This window comes from Coptis chinensis, chromosome 7, assembly GCF_015680905.1.
Source record: "Coptis chinensis isolate HL-2020 chromosome 7, ASM1568090v1, whole genome shotgun sequence".
Classification (NCBI taxonomy): Eukaryota; Viridiplantae; Streptophyta; class Magnoliopsida; order Ranunculales; family Ranunculaceae; genus Coptis; species Coptis chinensis.
The window spans coordinates 71196979-71208462 of record NC_141462.1 but is presented as its reverse complement, the minus strand read 5'-3'; positions in this window follow the sequence as shown (position 1 = coordinate 71208462).

Genomic DNA, 11484 nt, shown 5'->3' with positions numbered 1-11484 from the left:
TGTTTTCTGCTCGGTGATGTCCATCTAGTGTCCTCCACATTGTGGACTTCATGAATTTCAGATTCAGTTGCCAAAGTGTCCTTAGACTTCTGGACTCCTTGGGTATCTGCTTTTTGCTCCCCTTTCACATTAGTGTTATGTGTGTTAGTCTTCCGGAGCCACACTTTATTTGAATTGTCTCTTTCCACCTTCACCTGCTTAGGGTAACTATGATCTGTGTGGCCAAATACTGCACAGTTCATACACCTCGAGGGCTTCCAATTATACTCAAATGAGATTTTATACACTCTCCTTCGATCCAAAATTACTGGTATATCTTTTGGATAAGTGCACTTTGTGTCAATCTCTACACATAGGTCATAGTGGCGGAGCTAGGGGGGTCCCAGGGTACACCCTGGCGTACCCTCAACTTTCGCGGGGAAAAAAAATACTACTACTTGTAAACAAAAAAAAAAACCCTTACACAGTTACTTTAAGCAGAAAAAGAGAAAAATAAAAAATAAAAAATAAAAAGGGAAGAAAACTCCTCATCTCGTCTGCTCTTCATGCACTTTTCGAATCTTTTTCAATATTGCTCACCAATTCTCTCCAAAGAAATAGAGAATCAACACTCAAGGTAAGTATAAATAAGTGAAAAACAAACACCCCCTTTCTTCTAAACTCTTAATTGAATGAATTATCTATATATTTTCCTAACCCGTAGGTTTATATTTATTTTTCTTAATTTTATAGTTTTCATTCTATTGATTCATTGATATAATTTAGGAGTTAGAAACAAATTGCTTATCTTTATTTCTCAACCATCCTAATAAATTCTACTCCATATAACGTTGGCTAACCATCTCCGGCCACCTCCAAAACAACAAGCTTCCATTGTTTAGCAGTACTTGATGAAGCCAATTTCCTTGGCATTACTGGAAGCACTATCTAGCTGCAACACATCAGCCCATGAGGGTTGCCACGAACACGACATACCCTTATACATTCATGAAATATGACTATACGTTAGCTATTTAGCTTGCTAGTTGCTATGCTACATACCTTCCTACCTTCTAGTTCTTGCAATTATATTGTCCTGTAATAATGTTTTATGGGCATTGTTGCATTTATAAATTTAACTTGTTGCTTAAGTACACACTTTCCAGTCTTGAGATCCAATGGTTTTAAGTTCAGCATTGGATTGGACCATAGTTAGCAATTCGCGAATTTACCGTTTTAATCGGCAAACATTTAATAAGGTCAAATATTTCAATGATACAGATTAATACGTTAATTTGGCATACATTAATTATTACCTCGAATAGTAATCCCATATTAATTAAAATCCTAAAAATACACGATTCATTATAACTGAAATTAAAAAGGAAGCAAATAAAAAAGGGGAGAAACTAAATGGTGCGTGGGAAAAATGGAAAATAGACACCCAGAGAATATCAATCAGTTGAGCAAAATCAGAGAACTCGATAAGAAAGATTTTTCTTTTCATTTTTATTGTTTGTAACTTTCCAATAACAAATTAACCCATCGTTCCCACTTCCCAGTTCCCACCAACATTGGAGAAGAAGTTAATAAGAAACCAAGGTACAAGTTTACAGAAATAATTCTTGAAGAAGAAGACAAAATGGTGAGAGCAAAAGACCCTGTATGAGAATATGCAGAGGATTTGAAAACTCATTTTGTATGCAAATATTGCAATAAGAGATATTCTGGAGGAGCATCAAGGCTGAAAGTGCATGTCTAAAATACCAGGACTAGATATTCAAGGTTGTCCACATGTTCCAGAACATGTCAAAGAGAAAGTTGTTTTGGATGTGAACAAATCAAACAAGAAAAGGAAGACTTCATCACTTGTTGGGGTGGTAGTTGACGTTGATACACCAAACTTTAACATTTCACCTGTTGATTTGTCTTCTTTACATCAAACTACACTACCAGCAATTTGTTTTTTTGCTGATGTTACATGGAAAGTTTTTTTTGTTTTTTTGTTTAGAAGTTAGAATTTGTCTTTTCTCCTTTGTTTAAATGACATTTTCTTATGTGGATTTTGTTGGTTCTAAATTTCTAATGGATTTTAGACATTTAGTTATGTATGGAACTAATAATATGGAAATGATTACTTATTTACTTCTTTTTCATATCATTTTGAGGTAACAATGGGTGCCATTTGTTGAATTTTCACTATAAGTTTACTGTCGAATTTTCTCGTATTTTTTACTTTAAGCTTCATATTATACTCAAATTATTCACGAACCAAACTTTTATCATTCTATTTTTTTTAATCCTAATTGAATAAACGAATTATTGTTGAGGCTTGAATTTTATTCGAATACTTCCCGTATCGAATTTTTGCCACATTACGAATTGCTAACTATGGATTGGACTACTAGAGTTCGCCAATTCAGATTGTCATTATAACATAGTTGTGCGCCTGGTTATTCTTGTTATTTATTTTTGAAGGTTAGTTTATTAATTAGTTAGACATTTAATTCGGGTATGATCAAATGATAGCATAATAATTTTCGATAGAATACTATTTTATGTAATAATATGCAAGTGATAAGTCTCATATTGGTTTGGTGGTTCATTTTGATCTAAACAGTTATATTAAAGTATTTGATTAGAAATTAGATCAAAATATTAGTTAAAACATAATTGCGTCAATTTTTATTTTGTGTGTGTGTGTCATAGGTTGTCTTGATGGCTAACCCTCAACCAAAATCCTGGCTCCGCCACTAGGCGTGCGTAGGCAGTTCGAGACATATTCTCTGTTAACCGATCACTGAACATTGGAACTCCAATAGCACTCCCTACTTGGCTAAATCCTTGTTTATTCCACATTTCCATTGGCATACCTTTTACCACAACCCAAATTGGGATGGTTTTGAGTTCTCTTGTTTCTGTCTCGACAAAAATCTTCCACGGCCTCACTATAAACAGTTGAATCGCAATATGGAACGAGCCAATATCGAGTACTGCCTTCCAATCATCATCACTCTGAAACTTGAAGGTGAACATGGTGTCTCCATAAGGCTTCATCACAAAGTTCTTAATTCACCAAGTTCTAGTGACTATATCCTTCACAAAATTGAAGTATAATCTTTTCCCTACAAAAGACCTAACAACAAGATTCTCAAACTTTTTATTAAAGTCTGAGAATTGGGAACTGTTGACATGGATAACGGCCTTTCCATCCACCATGACAGGAGGGATATATGAAAGTTCATCAGCACCGACTGATTTTTTCCCAATGATTGAAGCCCATGTATTTCTGGTTTCCGATGGCTTCTCATATACATGGTTTTCTTGCTGTTCGGCATCAGATCCAGTTTTTCCGGTCCTCCTTGACTCACCATCCAAAACCTTTGTCGTTGTAACCTCTGTTGATGGCACCCCAGCAGATGAGTGGCCCTGCTGTCCTTCCTGAATATCTACAATTTCAGCAATTGTCACTTCTCCCTTCTCTCCTACTGATTCTTCATCCTTCTTCTCATTTGCATCACACCTAGGGCTGTCAATGGATCGGTTTGGGTCGGGTTTTAGAAAATCCAAACCCAAACCGATAAGAAAATTGGGAACCCAAAACCAAACCAAACCGATAATATTATGTTTAATCCGAAACCAAACCGAACCGATAAGATATATTGTAAACCAAACCCAAATTGACCCGAACCGAAAACTATAAAATCAATTAAATTTTAAATTAAATTAATTAATTTTAACCACACAATTGATAAACATATACAAAATTAATCATAAATATTACTAAAATGCTATCTTATCGGTTCGGGTTCATATCGGTTCAGTGGAGGGCAAATCCAAACCAAACCAATATCTTATCCATTCAGTTCGGTTTCGGATCGGTATAGGGCAAACTAAATTATCAAAACTCAAACCGTTTTTTATCGGTTTGGTTCGGATCTGTTATCGGGTTATCGAAACCCATTGACAGCCCTAATCACACCCATTGCGAATCAACTGTAATGGATTAACATCACCCCCCATTGCGAATCAACGCATCTGGTGGGAATTCATCAGCTCGAGCCAAAGCTTTGGGTGGAGGGGAACCGCAATACTCAACCACCACTTGCTCTTCCCACCTGCGAGTAGATCCGAATGGATCTACAACATTCTCTTTCTCAAAAATCCTTCCAGGGAAACTTCCCCAAAGTGCACTTCCATCTCCTCCGCTTCAGTACCACTGATTGGGGAGGATGGATCTCCTGCTCCTCCATCATAAGGAGCTCAACACTCTCCAGCGCCGCCAGCAGATTCCATGTCAAAATCAACCTAAAATCTAATTTATGCGCAAAAGACCGAAAATCACCATTAACAACTTTTCTATTCATAATTTTACTATCTCCATCCATGTTGCTCTCATCCTTCTTACCCAATTATTGATAAAATGTTGTAACTTAAGTAACTTTTGGTGATGATCTATCCATCGTATGATTACCCTATTTTCTTATTTAACTATTCTTATCATTGTTAGTCATCTTATGAATATAAAAAATCTTCTTTCTTACTCGAGTCTTCTCCTATAATTGATAAATGTGCTGGTTTTGTTTCTAAGGTTTCCTTTTCAATTTCTTTGACGTTTCTTCTTCGATCGTTCTTCAGGTATTCTTTCAAGTTTCAATTGCATTACTCAAAACTCCTTCGTAAAGGTCACAGTTGTTTGAGTAAAGACTGCGCTAACATTACCAATATTTGTGAAAACCCGATGTTTATTCAAGATTTTTGCTCCTTTTTGTGTGTTTCTCTTCATCGATTTATTTGTGCTATTTTCTTGAATGTTTGAGTTTGTTTTGTGGATTATTTCTGAAGTTTGAAGAACTTGTTGCATGCTGCATTTGTTGCTGTTTTGTTTTCTTAAAAATCAAGCTCAACTAGATGATTTTAAATTCATCATGATATTAATAGCATGTGAAATTTCCTAACTATTGTAACATTTTATGCTCAACTAGGTGTTAAACTCCACTGTGCAACTTCTTTACAGTGTTGTGATCACAACGCTCGTGTTTATTTTACAGACTAGTACTTGTAGGCATCTATCGCATTCATTGGAGTACTTTTTTTGGAGGACATTTGTTGAAAATATGAAATTATTGAACGTAGGACACACTTGGTATAAACTATGTTAAGAACATTGCTTTAACTCCTCTGCTTTTGTCTTGGATGGCATCCTATGCCAAATTAGCCATCAAAAATGCAAACTCAGTCAATACTTAGTTTCCACTACCAAATTACAGCAATTTGGACGAGTTTTCCTACCGTGACATGAAAATAAGATTTTGTACCTGACCCTAAACCTCCAATGCTTGAATTTGATAATGTGTAGCCCAAAGTTTCTGTGGGAGAAGAAAGGCAAGGGCGCGGGTCGCGCTGAAAGTACTGGAGGTCGACCAAGGCAAGAGCGTGGGTCGCACCTTGAGCAAGCCTAATTGGAGCGTGGAGCACGCCCTAGTCGGTTTTGGCAGAGATTTGTCAAATTCGTATGTTTTCTATAAAGGAAAGTCTTCAATCCTTTTGGAAACAATAGACACGAATATGCACTCATGTTGTGTTATATAAACATCTCTGTAACTCAAAACATATCATCTCAAGCAATATAAAACATTTCTTCTCCTGTAGACGTAGGTCGCCGCATTGGCACCGAATCACTATAAATTATTGTGTTTTGTCTCTTTAATTAGGTGTTAAATTCTACATGGTATTAGAGCCGAGCGCTTAATCTCTCTCTAAATCAATCTAGATAAACACAATAGATTATGTCAGATCCAAATCCAAATCCAAAGTCTGCTGTTACAACAGAGACTGATTCTAATCCTAGTTGGAAGCTGTCATCAGTTCTCTTGAATGGAACGAACTATATACCTTGGTCTAGGGCGGTTTCACTATCGCTTGGTGGAAAGAGGAAATTAGGGTTCATTAATGGTGCAAAGGTATGTCCTGCCATTGATGATGCCGAATATGAGAATTGGGTTTCCAATGATCAGATTGTTCGATCTTGGTTACTCAATTCTATGGAGTCTACTATTGCTGGGATTTTTACTTTCTCTGATTCTACGAAGGAGATGTGGGATTCAATTGAAGATTTATACGGAAACCAGAACAATTATGCCCGTGTGTTTGAACTTCAACTCGCAATCGGTGCTTTGCAACAAGGTGAGAAAACTTTTACAGAACACCTTGGGAATTTGAAGAAATTGTGGGATGAGTTAAACATATATCGTCTACACACCACTGATGCGAAGACTCTGTTGAAACGGGCTGAAGAGGATAAAATCTTCACAGTATTTCGTAGTCTTAAACCAGAATATGAAAATCTAGAAAGCAACATTCTAATGGAAATCATTCTTACATCACTTGCTGCCGTTTGTGCAACTATTCAGAGGGAGGAAACAAGAAAGAAAACCATGAACTATGAGGTAAAGTCCTCAATCTTTGAATCTACTGTATTACTTGTAGAAAACGATTTTAGGAAGAAGTCACAGGGATTTGAAAAAGGTAAGGGAAAAATTGAACCATCTCGCTGTGATCATTGTGGAAAGAATTGGCACACCAAGGACCGTTGTTGGGAATTATATCCACATCTTAAGAAGGAAAAGGAACTGTCTAAGAAAGAGCATGCTGCTGTTGCCGAGACATCAATGTCCAAATCAGATATTAGTCATCAGTTGAGTCAAATTCTCCAACAACTCACTAAGTCCATGTCTTCTAACAAAGGTCAGTTTGCCTCAACTCATGTGTCAGGTAATTTACATGCCTATTTTACTATGCCAAAAAACAGTAACTCATGGATAATTGATTCAGGGGCTATTGGTCATATGGCTAATTGCCCTGCCTCTGTCCATAATTTTGTGTCCAAACCTGAAAATCATAATATTTCCATAGCAAATGGTTCCACCGCTCCCATTGTAGGTAGTGATCAAGTGAATTTTTTTGATAAAAATCTCAAGAGTGATGCTCTAGTTGTTCCTTCATTCCCTGTTTAACTTCTATCTTTTGGAAAACTTACCAATTCTTTAAATTGTGATGTCATTTTTTCTCCTAACTCTGTCGTCTTTCAGGATCGAAAGTCGAAGAGGACGATTGGTGAAGGAATTTATTCTAATGGACTCTATTTGTTGAAGTCGCATAAGAAGGCGTATCAAGCTAGTGATTTACTTTAGAGTCGTATTTTGCATAAAAGACTTGGGCATCCATCTAGTCATATCCTGTCAAATTTGTTTCTGCATGTTTCTTTAAACTCTGATGATGTTTGTGATGTTTGTCAATTTTCTAAACAAACTCGTTTATCGTTTCCAAACTCGAATTCTGTGTCAAATAAGTTGTTTGAGTTAATTCATTCTGATTTATGGGGATCTGCTCCCGTTAATTCCTATGATGGCTATAAGTATTTTGTGTTGTTCATTGATGATAAATCTCGTGCTACATGGTTATATTTATTGAAATCGAAAACCGAGTTGTGACTGTATTCAAAGATTTTCATACTATGATTACTAACCAGTTTGGTGCTAATATCAAGATGTTTAGATCTGACAATGGCACTGAGTTTTGTAAAGGTATGTTACCTGAGTATCTTCGTAGTCAGGGGATAATTCATCAAACTAGCTGTGTTGGCACATCTCAGCAGAATGGCGTGGCTGAAAGAAAGAACAGACACCTTTTGGAAACCACTTGTGCTCTTATGTTGGGCATGAATGTTCCTAAGCACTACTGGTCTCATGGCGTCTTAACTGCTGCATATTTGATTAATCGTCTTCCCAGTCGGGTCCTTGGTTTTAAATCCCCATTGGAAGTGCTCAAAGCCAGGCCACTGGATCTTTCTCACCTGCGAGTGTTTGGGTGTGTCTGTTATGTGCATCAGCAAGCTATTCATCGAGATAAATTTGATGCTCGGGCTACTTGATGTGTGTTTGTTGGTTATTCTACCATACAGAAAGGCTACATATGTTACAATCCTGCGACAAGGAAACTGGTTGTCTCTCGTGATGTCCGCTTTGTGGAATCTGAAGCCTTCTTTCATGATTCAGCTGTGCCTAGGAATTGGTCCCAGGGGAGTGTTTGGCAGATTTGGCACCTCTCCTAGATGTTATTACAGCTGATTTGGCTCCGCTCCCAGCTGTTGGTGAAGACATTGTTCCTGTCCCAATGGTTGGTGAAGGTATAGTTCCTGCCACTGAAGAATTGGGTGCTACTGAAGCAAGGGTGCAGGTGCGCTTGCAGACTAAGTACATTGAGCGCGGGGAGAGCGCTCTGGTGATCCACGAGTTCCAGTAGATGGGGCATAGGTGTGCTTGCAGACTGAGCAAACTAAGCGCGGGGCACGGTCTGGTGATTCTCCAGCTCCTCCAGTTTCTAGACAATCTGAACGAGAGAAATGACCTCCAGTAACTCTCAAGGATTACTATAAATCTGATAGAGAAAGGCATCCTCCAGTGACTCACAGGAATTTTTATTCTTTATATGATGTCACATATCCTCTACAGGAGTATATAACGTATGCCAATATCACTTCATCATATCATGCTTTCTTAAGTACAGTCGATGACGTGCAAGAACACAAGAACTTTAGAGAAGCTAACTCTCGTCTAGTATGGAGAAAGGTGACGCAAGCAGAACTTTGAGCTCTAGACGAGAATAAAACTTGGGATATTGTTATGCTACCGTATGGAAAGAAAACTGTTGATTGTCGGTGGGTGTTCAAAAATAAGTTCAACAGTGATGGTTCCTTAGAGAGGTCTAAAGCTCGACTTGTTGCAAAGGGATTCACCCAAACTTATGGTCAGGACTATAAGGAGACTTTTGCACCAGTTGCAAAGATGAATACGTTTAGAGTTCTTGTATCTCTAGCTGTAAATCAAGACTGAAAATTATTTCAGATGGATGTGAAAAATGCATTCTTACACGGAGATCTTAAAGAAGAAGTGTATATGAGCATCCCACCTGGACATCGGAAGGAGACTAAGATCGGATTAGTATGCAAATTAAAAAAGGTTATCTATGAACTTAAACAATCTCCACAAGCGTGGTATGCCAAGCTCAGTTCCGTTCTAGCTATGACTGGTCTTAAGCGAAGTGATGTTGATCTTTCCTTATTTGTTAAATCTCGCAGGACAGGCCTGGTTATTGTTCTTATTTATGTCGATAACATAGTTATCACAGGTGATGACCTTATCGAGATTTTTAAGCTCAAGGAGTTATTGCAAAAGAAGTTTGCCATCAAGGATTTGAGTATTATGAAGTACTTTCTTGGGATCGAAATTGCTTATTCAAAAAGGGGTATATTTCTGAATCAAATAAAGTATGTGTTGGATATTTTGAGTGAAGCAGGAAAGATGGGGGTAAAACCATCTGATTCTCCAACTGACAGTGGTGCCAAGTTGGACAACACTGGTGATCTTCTTACTGACATTGGTCAGTATCAGCGATTAGTTGGTAAACTAATATATTGAACTATTACCTGACCAGATATTTCTTATGCAGTGAGCTTGGTTAGTCGTTTTATGCATGCTCCAAAGACTCCACATATGAATGCAGTTTCTAGAATACTGCAGTATCTGAAAGGGTCACCAGGCAGAGGTATTTGGATGCGGAAAAATGGGCATACATTTATTACTGTTTACACAGATGCTGATTGGGCAAGATGTCCAGTTGATCGAAGGTTTACTTCCGATTATTGTACTTTTGTGGGAGGTGATTTAGTCACTTGGAAGAGCAAGAAACAGAATGTAGTGGCTCATTCTAGTGCAGAAGTTGAGTACAAGGCTATGGCTTCCACCACCAGTGAAATCATATGGCTTCACGCTCTTCTGAAGGATTTGTGTTTTGGGTTGTATATGTCAACTACACTTTACTGTGATAATCAAGCTGCTATATACATTGCTGCAAATCCGGTGTTTTATGAGAGAACTAAGCATATCGAAATTGACTGTCACTTTGTGCGTGAAAAAATACAGTCTAACATTGTCACTACCTCTTTTGTTCAAAGTGACCAACAGCTTGCAGACATTTTTACCAAGGGACTTCCAACTTCCAAGTTCCATGATATTCTCTCCAAGTTGGGTTTGCTGGATATCTTCACACCAACTTGAGGGGGAGTGTGGGAGAAGAAAGGCAAGGGCGCGGGTCGCGCTTTGGGCAAGGCCAAGTTGAGCGCAGGTCGCGCTAAAAGTACTGGAGGTCGACCAAGGCAAGAGCGCGGGTCGTGCCTTGAGCAAGGCTAATTGGAGCGCGGGGCGCGCCCTAGTTGGTTTTGGCATAGATTTGTCAGATTCGTACGTTTTCTATAAAGGAAAGTCTCCAATCCTTTTGGAAACAATAGACACAAATATGCACTCATGTTGTGCTATATAAACATCTCTGTAACTTAAAACCTATCATCAATATAAAACATTTCTTCTCTCGTGGACGTAGGTCGCCGTATTGGCACCGAACCACTATAAATTATTGTATTTTGTCTCTTTAATTAGGTGTTAAATTCTACAGTTTCTCGTTTTTACTGTGTACAATCTCATCCATATAGCTCAAAGTTTTTCGAGCGAATACTTTGTAAGACACTATCAACTAAGTAGCGCAGGACTTTTGAAATCAATCTTATATACACTCCGGACGGCATGCTTAATGGAAAATTTTGTGTTTCTCAATTTGAGAGTCCTGATAATGATGAGATACATTGGAAAAGTTTTCAGAAATTTGACTTGTGGATTCAGATCATTAAAATGTAGAGGAACCGATGTTGTTACGTGGAATTTGTTAATACAGCCTTAGAGGTTATCACTTAAATCTATGCATTGTGGTTAGGTTTGTTACTTCCATTTTCTTGATCGAAATTATCCCGGTTTATTTTGCATCTCAGGAGTCAGGATAGAGGTTTTTATGAACTAAGAAAGATCTTTGAATTATGGAGCTATTTCAGAAAAAAGTTCTCATTTTTTAAAGTATTTTTGGGCCATACAGACAAAGGGCAGTGCCCTTTTTGCATCATGCACCTTCACTGTGCCATGTCATATATGTAGATGATGGTCCTTGGATGCAAAGTCAGATGGCGTGTCCTTTTCATTATTATATGCATCATAAGCGTGTAGGAATTGGCATTCATGCTTAGATATGGCCTATCTTGAAAGTCTGTTACACCATACAAAGTGATCGTGATGATAACACAATTATATCTTTTAAACATAATACATTCTTGTTAGCATGATCTTGTACGGAAGTGCCAAACTAGTCCAAATCCCCCTTACGCACATACATATGGGTCCTGTGTCTTAAAGTCTGTCGTGGTGGAACTGTGGAAGTCTCAAATATTTTAGAAATTTATTGGAATTCTTTCTCGGCACTTCAATATAACTTTGAGTACATACTGAGAAGCAGTTGTATGGACTTTGTCATTTCATCCTAATTACCTTACATGTTAATTTTGATATTAGGAGTCACAAACAAGAATCTTGGAATATGTATTACTTGCCCTGGGCCTTGCAT